We start from the raw sequence: 11,288 nt of genomic DNA on the forward strand, positions 1-11,288 counted from the left end.
TGTCTCTGTGTCTAGAAGACAAAACCACACCCTAGCATTTGCACTACCCTCAGGAACAAAGTATGGAAGCGGAGGGAAGCAGCAGTAACAGAAGGTGGTATTGTCAGCCTCATAGACCTACAGTACACTTAGTTGAAAACCTCCTCACAGAGTCCATAAAGCTGGCATTTGCTGTAGAGTTTGGACTTTAGCCTTTGGATACCCACAAGGAAGGGAAGAGGTTACAGAGCTTCTTTTTCACCACTGTGCACAACTTTGCAAGGAAGAGTCTAGAGCCTGTAGGTAAGTATAGATGATGATGGCGATGATGATGATGATGATGATGATGATGATGATGATGATGTTCATGCTGATAATTACAAACCTCACCGTGTGCTAGACACCATTTCCAGTGCTTGACTATATAATCCTTTATTTAATCCTTACAACACTCTTACAATGTAGGTACTATTACTATCCTCATTTTAGATGGGGGGTCATTGAGGGAGACCAATGAACAATTACTTGCTCACAGTGACATAATTTTATTAAATGATAGAACTGGCTTATACCCTTAGATGTAGCCCATAGATCTACTTGCCCCAGGTTCCCATGCTCTTAACCCCCAGCTATGGATCTAAAATCCAAGAACCTGAGTGTAAGCTAAAGTCATGGATCTTGTGTCAGAACCCACTCCTGCAAGTGCCAGACATATTTTGGGAAATACTAGTTAACCCTGAAATCTAAATGATGCAAATTGATTATATCAAGCCTAACCTGTTTGAATGAGGCCCCTTTTTAAATATTGTGCATCCATTTTCCGAATGCAAATAAATGTTGTACCAGGTTAGGCTCACGCCTTAATAGGCAAATCTTACTCTGATACTTCTGTTCTCTTAAAAGTCATAGTTTGTTTCCATTCTTTTTATATGTAGAAACTAACAATTATTATTTTAGAAGGCTGAGGATACAGGAGCTAAATCTATATATTTTTTTTTAAATAATCACTTTACGTAGGCTCTTGCAAACCACTTAGCTGAGAGGATATACTAACACACCGATATTATTGATAATCATATGTTCTTGCTATTCTGCATTGCTCTGTGCCCCCAATGGCTTCCACAAGAGTGCAATTTCCATTGACTTCCTAGAGAGAATCACTCACCAGAGTAACGAAGGAAAAGGCTAGAAGCAGGTCTTCGGCTGATACAAGCAGGAAAATAATGCCGAAAATGGAGTGAATAATAAGTCCTTTTTGGAAGAAGCTACCCGAAGATGGAAGCAATCTTAAGGCAGGTCAAGACCACTTACTACAGAGAATGGCATATAATATTAAGCGATGAGGAAGATGCATTTGTTTCTTTCCTCCGAGGCCTGCTAAGTTATGCAAGATTGAAGGATTTGGGGGGAAATCTGACACAGAGGCTGAACAGCACCACGAAGTGGCTACTGCACAATTCCAGAGATGAGGATGTAGATGCTCCGGCCAGACACACAGTTTCGCAATGTGTGTGTTTACAAGGGAAATAAAGGCTTTCCATTAGTCAGTATGAATAACCCTGATAATGTATGTTTAAAAGGCCTTGTTTTTAACGAAATGAAATTATTTGTTAAGCTGAATCACTTAGAAAATCACCTTTAATAATGTGACATAGAGCTAATTAATGCTCATGTCCCTGTGCCAGATTTCTGGGGTTTTTTTCTGTCTCTGTGAGGAAAACCTACTACTAGCAGCCTGGTGCTTAGATGTTTGGGAATGAGGAGGAAGGGGTTCCTGTGATTCCAGTTAGTTCTGGCGATGTGTGTTAAGCAGTAAGATACTGAGAATGCATTAGATCAAATGATATTATGTAGACCAAGCAAAGAGCGAACAGGTAGGGACACCTGACTGGCTAAGTCAGTGGGGCACGTGACTCTTGATCTCAGGATCCTGAGTTCAAGCTCCACACTGGGTGTAGAGATTACCTAAGAAACTAAATAACCTTAAAAAAGAGAGTGAACAGTTGATGGTTTATAGTCTTCTCTCTCGGGTATTATTAATGATTCTGAATTGATTTATGGGAAAGTTAACATTTATTTATATTTGTCATTATATGGCCCAATTTTCAGTATTTCATTTACATTTGCTTATGAAAGGTTTTGGTATAAAGAAATATACTTAGTTTTTAAAATAGATTAATAATTTTCTACATGAATTCTGTCATCACTTTACATTCAGGAACCCCTTGCTCATTCTCAAATTAGTTAAGTAGTTGAATTTTTGCCAGTTTCAGTGCTAGTAATAGTGATGCTGTGCTTTCACGTTTTACACTCGACTCTCGAAATCCTATCTTCCACCATGCTTTTTTAAAACGAGATATTTAGAGGCACCTGGATGGCTCAGTCAGTTGAGCGTCTGACTTCAGATCAGGTCATGATCTTGGATTTCGTGACTTTGAGCCCATATCGGCCTCTCTGCTGTTGTTGCAGAGACCTGCTTCAGACCCTTTGTCTCCCTATCTCTCTGCCCCTCCCTGGCTTCCAAGTGTGTTCACTCTTTCTCTCAAAAATAAACATTAAAAAAATAAAACTAGATATTTAGATCACATCTGAAAAATATATTTGTTGAATTCAGTTAGGAAGAGTGTTAATCATCTTTAAACAATGGCTGCCATAACCTTCTTCAATCCTTCTTGAATTTTTTTCTTTTCTTATTTTTTGAACAGTCTTCATCTTTAAGTATTTTTCCTGAGTCTTTAACCTTTTCAGACATTCCTAAGAAAACCAATCTATTTTAAACCCCAGAGAAATATCACAGAGCATTTAAAGATTATGTTTATTATGTAATATGTTATCACCAATATTTTCCACTAGGTAGCGGTGGTTAAAAAAAAGCCAGTGTACTAAATGTTGGTCATATTAGTGCTTTTTCTGTGAGTTACTCTTGACTCCCTTAATAATATGAATTCTTAACCCTTGTCTGCCAAACCACTGAATGCATTTGTTTACATTGCCACTAACCACTACAACAATAGCCCCTAAAATCAGAACACTCTGCTACTCAGACCACAAACTCCCACACCCCATATCCAATATAACAGAAGTAAGCACAGCCCTTTTCCTCCACAACAAGTGAGTGAGCACGAGACAAATAAAAGATGGTAGAGTTAAAGCAACATGGGACTTTCCCATCTTCTAAAGTAAAGTTCTCAGGATGCCTAGATGGCTCAGTCGGTTAAGTGTTTGACTTTGGCTCAGGTCATGATCTCATGGTTTGTGAGTTTAAGCCCTGCATCAGGCTCTGTGCTCTCAGCTCAGAGCCAACTTAAGATCCTCTGTCTCCCCTCTCTGTCCCTTCCCTGCTCTCTCTCTCAAAAATAAATGAACATTTGAAAAAAAAATAATAAAGGGCTGCTGAGGTTCTTTTTTAAAAAATTAAAAGTAAAGGTCTCAAAAACTGTTCCTTGCATTAAATAATGCATAAAATGGGAAATGTTTTATTAAGGAGTTTCATTTCTAGAAAAATCACCATTATTTTCTCAATGGTTGTAACAAAGAATTTCATTCTGAGAACATTGTTCACCACGTTTTCACACAAAACCTTTAATAAATTTTTGGTGTGACCCTTTTGTTAAGGGGGGAAAGGGCCCACATTGTCTATAATTATACCCTAGAATGTCATATTATGCCTAGAAAAAAAATTTCATCCATATGAATAAAAAGTAGTTAAATGGAAATTACCTGATACTGTCAATTACATAATCCACAGAGAAGAATCAAACATTTATACACAGAAATCTCATTTATAGTGTTCATGGGTTATTGGCCATGTTTACTTTTCAATTAATTCAATATTATAATATATCTAGTTCTCTCTCACTAATATGAATATATTTATTCTTGAAACATAGGTTAGCTGCCATAATCCAACACTGATGTTTAAAAGCAAAAAGAAAGGGGGGGGAGGGGAAACTTTTGATGAGTATTACCGTAATACAGGTATAATACAAGGAGTAATTATTATGTGTCAATCTCCGGATGACAAGGTTCTTTCCTACCTGTTACTGTCTATGCACAAATCAGGTCAGGAGCTTTGCTTACAACAATACTCCCATTCAATGTTCCTGAGTATGAAAATATGCTGTATTTGTCTCCTTGTTTTATTTAAAATATGTGACTGGGGGGTGGATGAGTTAGCAAATCTCGGGTATCAGTTCCCTATGCATTAGTTATACAAGGCTATCAATCTTGGATTAAGTCATTTCTAAAGGCTTTTTGAAGATAGTCACTCTGTCCAAGAGGTGAAAAGCTATGGCAGGTGATATGACAGTAGCACATGATAGCAGCAGGAAGTTCCAGATAGGATTGCTCTCATGGGAAGAGTCATTTGTCTCTCTTACCATCTGTGCTCAGAGACACCCCAGTGGAGGAAATTAACACAAACTGTTGGAGAAGGAAAGGGGGATTTCGTTCACATCTTTCCATAGGCATGTTTGCCCTGGAAGTTACTCCATGGTACTCAGAGAGATTTCACAGATATGAGCAAATGCACAAATGCATTGGCATGTTTGGTGTCCCTATGTGTGTGTGGGGGGGCGTGGTTTGGGTCTGGAGAACCCCAGACAAAGATGCAGATGTGAGGACAGCTGCACTGGCTGAATGAAGTGGTCCAGGAGAGCTGCAGGCTGCTTTGCTCTGCCATGGTCTTCAAGTGGGACAAAAATTCTCTTCCTGCAGATCCATGTTAATCAGAGGTTAATTCAAAGTTGTATTGATATAAATGTTCCATAGTTCAGTTATAATTCACCTGTTGAATCCAGGTTGTTTCTAGTTTGGGTCTATTACAAATAAAACCTCCATGAAAATCTATATATAGATTTTTGTGTGAACATAAGCTTCCATTTCTCTCAGATAAATAAACAAGTTTGCAATTGCTGGGTCATCTGATAGCTGCATACTTGCTCTTATAAGAAACTTTCCAAACTATAGGTCCTTCAGAATGGCTGAACCACTTTGCATCACCATGAGCAATCTCTGAATGACTCATTTCTTTTTATCCCCACCAGCATTTGGTGTTTTCACTTTTTCTTTAAATTTTAACCATTCTGACAGGTGTGTAGTGCTACATCATTGTAGTTTTAATGTTCATTTCCCTAATGGCTAATGATGTAGAACAGCCGTCAGTGTATCTGTCATCTGTATATCCTCTTCTGTAAAATGTCTGTTTATGTATTTTCCCCACTGTCTAATTGAATTGTTTATTTTTTAGTGTCAACTTTTGAGAGTCTGTCATGTATCCTAGGTACCACTTCTTTATCAAGTATATGGTTTGCAAACACTGCACCCCATTCTGTAGAGTGTCTTTTCATCCTCCTCACATGAGCTTTCACAGAGCAAAGGTTTGTAATTTTGACCAAGTCTAATTTAATTTAGGACCAAATGGATTTAATTTGGGTGAGGTCCATTTTTCTCATCATGACTCATGCTTTCGGTGTCAAGTCTGACACTGTTTTCCTAGCCTTAGAGAGAAAAGACTATAGATTTAACATGTTACAGTTAAGTCTGATCCGTTTGAAGTCAATTTTTGTATAATGTGTGAGGTTAAGATTCTTTTTTTTCCAATTTATTTTTTTACTAAGGATGTCCAGATTTGCAGCCTCATTTATTGATAAGGCTGTCTGTGTAAGTCCGCCTGGGTTACTATAAAAAAACAAAACAAAACAAAACAAAACTCCATGGACTGGGTGGCTTAAACAAGGCATTTAATCCCCACAGTTCTGGAATTTGGGAAGTCCAAGATAAAAGCCAATTCAGTTCTTGGTGACAGTCCTCTTCCTCACTTGAAGATGACAGTCTTCTCACTGTCCTCACATGGCAGAGACAGTGTGAATGTGAGCTGTCTCTCTTCTTTTAAGGCCCCCATCCAATCATAAGGGTCCAATCCTCATGACCTCATCTAATCCTAAATACTTCCCAAAGGCTCCATCTCCAAAAATAGTCACATTGAAGTTTGGGGCTTCAGCATCTAAATTGTGAGGGGGGACATGATTCAGTCATAACACTACTTATACCCTGTTGAATTCTTTGTGCACCTTTGCAAATAGTTTCTGGCCATGTTTTTGTGGGACTATTTTGGGGGTTCTCCACTCTGTTTCATTGGTGTCTATCTCCTTTTCGTACTACCCACATTACTTAGGCTCCTTTGGCTAAAGCAACTGTACAATAACCTTGAACATCTGTAGAATGATTCCTTCCATTTTACTCTTCTTTTCAAGATTGTTTTGACTATCTCGGGTGATGCTCCTTTCCATACAAATTTTCTAAGCTGGTTTATGTACCCAAACTTGCTGGGATTTAATAGGAATTGCATTCATCTTTTGATATTTGGGAAGAATTGACATTTTCACCACTTGAATCATCTAATCCACTAACGCAGTATATTTGTTTATTCGGGTTTCTTTTTTTTTTACTCCTTTCTCAACATTTTGTAATTTTTAGCATACAGATCCTGTACATGCTTTTTTACATTTATAACTAGCATTAAATTTTCTTTGGAGTGTTCATAAATGGTATTATGTTTTTAATTTTGCTTTCTATGTGTTCATTGTTAGTGTATAAAAATGAGTTTGAATTTTATGTGTTTATCATGCCTCCTGAGATGTCCCTGAAGTCACTGATGAGCTCTGAGAAGCGTTCTTCTTGCTTTTCTTCTTTTTTATTTTTGTTTTTGATGGTTTCTTTTTTCAATTCCTTGGAATTTTTATGTACGCAATCATGTCATGTTCAAATAGAGACCACTTGAAATCTTTCTGTCTCACCTGTATGCCTTCTGTCTCTGTCTCTTGTCTTACTGCGGTGGCTAGAATTTCTAGTCCTATGTGAATCAGAGTCAGTGTGTATCCTTGCCTGGTTTCCAATCATAAAGACAAAATCTCTCACCATCAAGGATGATGTTAGGTGCAGTTTTTCCATAGATCATTGTTATCAAGTTAAGAAAGTTTCTTATGTTTTTCTTTAGTGAGTTTTTTTAATGAATGGGTACTGATATCAAATGCTTTTTCTTCATCTATTAATAAAACATACAACTTTTCTTCTTTTGCTTGTTCATATCATGGGTAACATTGATTTTAAACTATTGAACCCATTTTGCATACCTGGAATACAACCTTGCACATTTTATAATTCCTGTTACACATTGTTAGATTTGGTATGATAAAATTTTGTTGATTTTAACATCTAAATTCAGGAGAGCTATTCATGTGTACATTTCTTTGGGGGGCAGATGATACTCTCCTTGTCTAATTTTGGTAAAAGGACATTTCTAGTCTCAAAAAAATGAGCTGAGAAATGTCTCCCTTTCTTCTGGTTTCTGCAAGAAATTGTATAATATTGGTGTTAATTTTTTAAATGTTTGCTAAAAATTGTCAATGAAATAATCTGGGCATGGAGGTTTCTTCAGGAGATTTTAAAATAAAAATTTAATTTCTACAATGGTGATAGAACTATAGCAATTATCTATTCCATCATGATTGGGTTGGGTAATTTGTACTTTTCAAGGAATAGATCCATTTCTTCTGTATTTTGTATTTCTTCTGTATTATGTATTTTCAATTTACGACTGATAATTTGATCATTATGTAATGTCCTCTCTGCCTCTAATAATTTTCTTTGCTATGGTATCTATTTTACTTGATATTAATATAATGCCTAGAGGTTGTTTTTTGTTTTCTTTTTTTTTTTTTTTTGACTAATGTTTACACGGGGCATATTTCCCCCTTCATTTTACTTTCAACATGCTCATGCTGTTGAGTTTTAGGTGGATTTCTAGTAAATGGTATATATTTGGGGTCTATTTTTTGTCCATTTAATTACCTTCCTTTTACTGGTGTAGTTATAAGATTTACATTTAAAGTAATTATTGTCATAGAAGGCTTAACTCTGGCATTTTAGTATTAGTTTCTTCTGATCCTCCTTCTGTTTCTCTTTTTTTTTTGTTTACTTTCCTCTAGATTATTTGAGTACTTTTTAGGATTCTGTCTTTATTTATTTTATAATGTTTTAAGTATATTATATGTGGAATTTTTCTAGTGGTTGCTCTATGTATTACAAGATACATGCAATGACTTATCATAGTTTACTGGTATAGACATCTTAGCATGTTGAGTGGTAAGAATCAGAAATCTTAGTATAAGTTTTTCAAGTATTTCTTCAATGTATATTGAGCACCACATCAGTTTGTCTTATAATTTTTGTTTCAATCACCAGATAAGATATAAGAAACTCATGTGAAGTATATTTACCCCTGTTTTTATTCATTCTGATGGGTTTTTTTTTTCCTTTATAAATGTCTAAGCTTTCCTCTATTATCAATTCTTTTCTTCGTAGAGAATGTCCCTTAGACATTCTTGAAGAGTACATTCACTAGCAACATGTACTCTTAGTTTTCATTTGTTGAGCAACATCTTTATTTTCTACTTTTCTTTTTTTTTACTGTTTATTTATTTTGAGAATGAGAGAGAAAGTAGGGGATTGGCAGAGAGAGAGAAGGAGAGAGAGAACCCCAACCAGGCTCCATGCTGTCAGCACAGAGTCCAAAGTGGAACTCAATCTCTCAAAATGTGAGGTCATGCATGACCTGAGCGAAAAGCAAGAGTTGAATGCTTAACCCAGGCATCCCTTCCCTTTATTTCTGAAGGGTATTTACACAAGGACTAGAACTCACATTAACAGTTCTGTCTTTTCTATATTTGAAACATGTTTTGCCACCTTCTCATCTCTTTGATTTCAGATGAGAAATTAACACTCATTTGAATTGGCATTGCCCTGTAAGTTTCTATCAAGCTGCTTTCAATACTTCATTTATTTTTTACTTTATTTCTTTAGTTTTCAGAACTTTAATCACAATGTGTTTAGATATGGATTTCTTTGGATTTATCCTCTTTGGATCTACTCAGATTCTTGAATCCGTAGGCTTGCATCTCTTGCCAAATTTGGTAAGTTCCCAGATACTATTTCTTTGAATGCTTTTTTAATCCCATGGTCTCTCTTCTCCTTCTTTAATCTTGATAACACAAATTTTAGCTCTTTGTTAATGCCCCTCAAAGCCTTAAGCCTCTGTTCATTTTCTTTCAATTTATTGTCTCTGTGCTCAGATTGGACAAATTCTATTTACTTATCTTCAAGGGCGTTGACACCATCTTCTGTCACATCCAGTCTGTCATTGAACCCATCTCATGGTTGGTTTTTGTTTGGTTTGGCTTTGGTTTGGGTTGTTATATTTTTTCTGTTCTATACTTTCCATTTGATTCTCTTTTTTTTTAACTTTTTTGTTAAAAATATTATAGGGGCTCTGGCTCTTTGTCTAATCTTAATTTAGTAGACACTGTTTAGATATTGCATGAGGACTGGATGGACAGGATCCACCTCTTGATGAGTTTTGGCAACACCACCAGGGCAGACATGAAGTACTGACTCACACTTGTCTCCTTAGGAAGTTTAGCCTCACTTGGTCCCACTGATACCTTTTTCCCCATTTGGAGCACCACCTCACATTACTTCTTTGATACAATCAGCTCCCCATTAATACTGATACTATCAGGGGAAAGGAGCAAAGGGCTTTTTCTGTTGTTTGGGAGCGGGGAATGGTATTTTTATTTTTTGTTGGTGCTTTTCGGCAGTTCTAGATGGAGGATCCTGAAGGTCCTATACAGGACATCAGGGAGCAAAAAGGAAGTCACCACATACCATTATGTTTCTCATGTCCAAGGATGCTAGGTAATCCATCTTCCCACTTTTCAGAGTCTTCTATGCTTGTTTGATATGTTAAATCCAGTATTTTTAGTAATAAGGAGGAGGATTTGGAATAATACATTATTCTGTTTTGTTGTTATAAGAAATCCTTACCAGTGTCCTTGTAACAACATGATTTGGTCTCTTCTTACCTCCCTAATTATCCTACTCTGCTTCCTCTCACTCATTTAGTCCCAGGCACAGTGGTCTCCTCACTATTGCTCCAACATGCTAAGAAGGCATGTACTTCAGGACCTCTGCAGTTGCTGTTTCTTCTGGCTGAAGTAATCTTCTTCTAGATATCTATGCATACTTCTGATCTTTGTTCAAATAATCCCTTCTATAGATGTTTTCCCTGAAAGACCCTTCAGGTAGCAGCAACCCTCACCCTAATTCTGCTTTATTTGGATCCATAGCAACCACCACCATTGGATACATTATATCCTTGATGTTATCTGTCTCCTGTACTAGAATAAGGGCTTTGTGTCTGCTTTGTTCCCTCTGTAATATTAGTTCATTGAATGAATAAGTGAGATAGAAGTTGTCTTTCTCATTTTCAAATTAAAAACTGAAGTAGATACTGAAGTGTAGACTTAATTGGCCTGCAGAAGATTAACTGCTTAGAGGAAGAACATTGCCCTGCATACATAAAAACTGGGATTCTTTTCTAATCCCTGATTTCTAGGTATCAGTCAACTGACTGAGTCTCAAGCTGAGTGTGTTCAAAACGTGGCTCTGACATCTGTCCAGAGTGTGCAAGCGTAGGATGCCCAGTGTCCTTGACTTCCACAGACAGGAAAAGCCTGTGCCAACTTCCACCTACAAGAAGCCATCCTGGAAAGCCATGAGGAAGCTATTTGCCTGGGAAAATTCACACCATTTCCCAGGCACATGTTTGATTGTTCAGTGTCAATACTCAAGGATCTAAGTACTACATAATCTTCATTACTTTATAATTATATTTCAATTTCAAAAGTGTTCCTTCTATTTGTTTTCAGGGAATCTCTTTTGAAACTTGTCAAGTAATTAGTTGATCAGCTTACCTTCCAGCATCAAGTGATATTTTATCTTAAACTAAGATGTCTTTAATAACAAGGTATCAGTGATGTGATAATTCAATTCAGAAGCCTCCAGAGACTGACTTACATTATATTCGTCATACAAAAGCAGAGACTTACTCAAGTGGAATGCGAATATCTGTGTTCACTTATATTTAGCACTTTTAATAAACTGTGAATTAGGAACATAACAAGTACTTCTAAACATAATATGTACGATCTAAGAAAATAAAATGTAATATTTATGAAATATCATAATGCAATGATTTCAAGTTATCATTTTCCTTTTTCCCTTAGGTTTTGAAACTTAGAGCCAAATTTCATTGAAAAGTACAGCAATCAAGGGCACTTTAGTGGCTCAGTCAGTTGAGCATCTAACTCTTGATTTTGGCTCAGGTTATGATCTCATGGTTCATGAGTTAGAGCCCCACGTTGGGATCTGTGCTGACAACACAGAGCCTGCTTCAGATTCTGTGTCTCCCT

Source organism: Suricata suricatta, chromosome 4 (genome assembly GCF_006229205.1).
Source record: "Suricata suricatta isolate VVHF042 chromosome 4, meerkat_22Aug2017_6uvM2_HiC, whole genome shotgun sequence".
NCBI classification, from domain to species: domain Eukaryota; kingdom Metazoa; phylum Chordata; class Mammalia; order Carnivora; family Herpestidae; genus Suricata; species Suricata suricatta.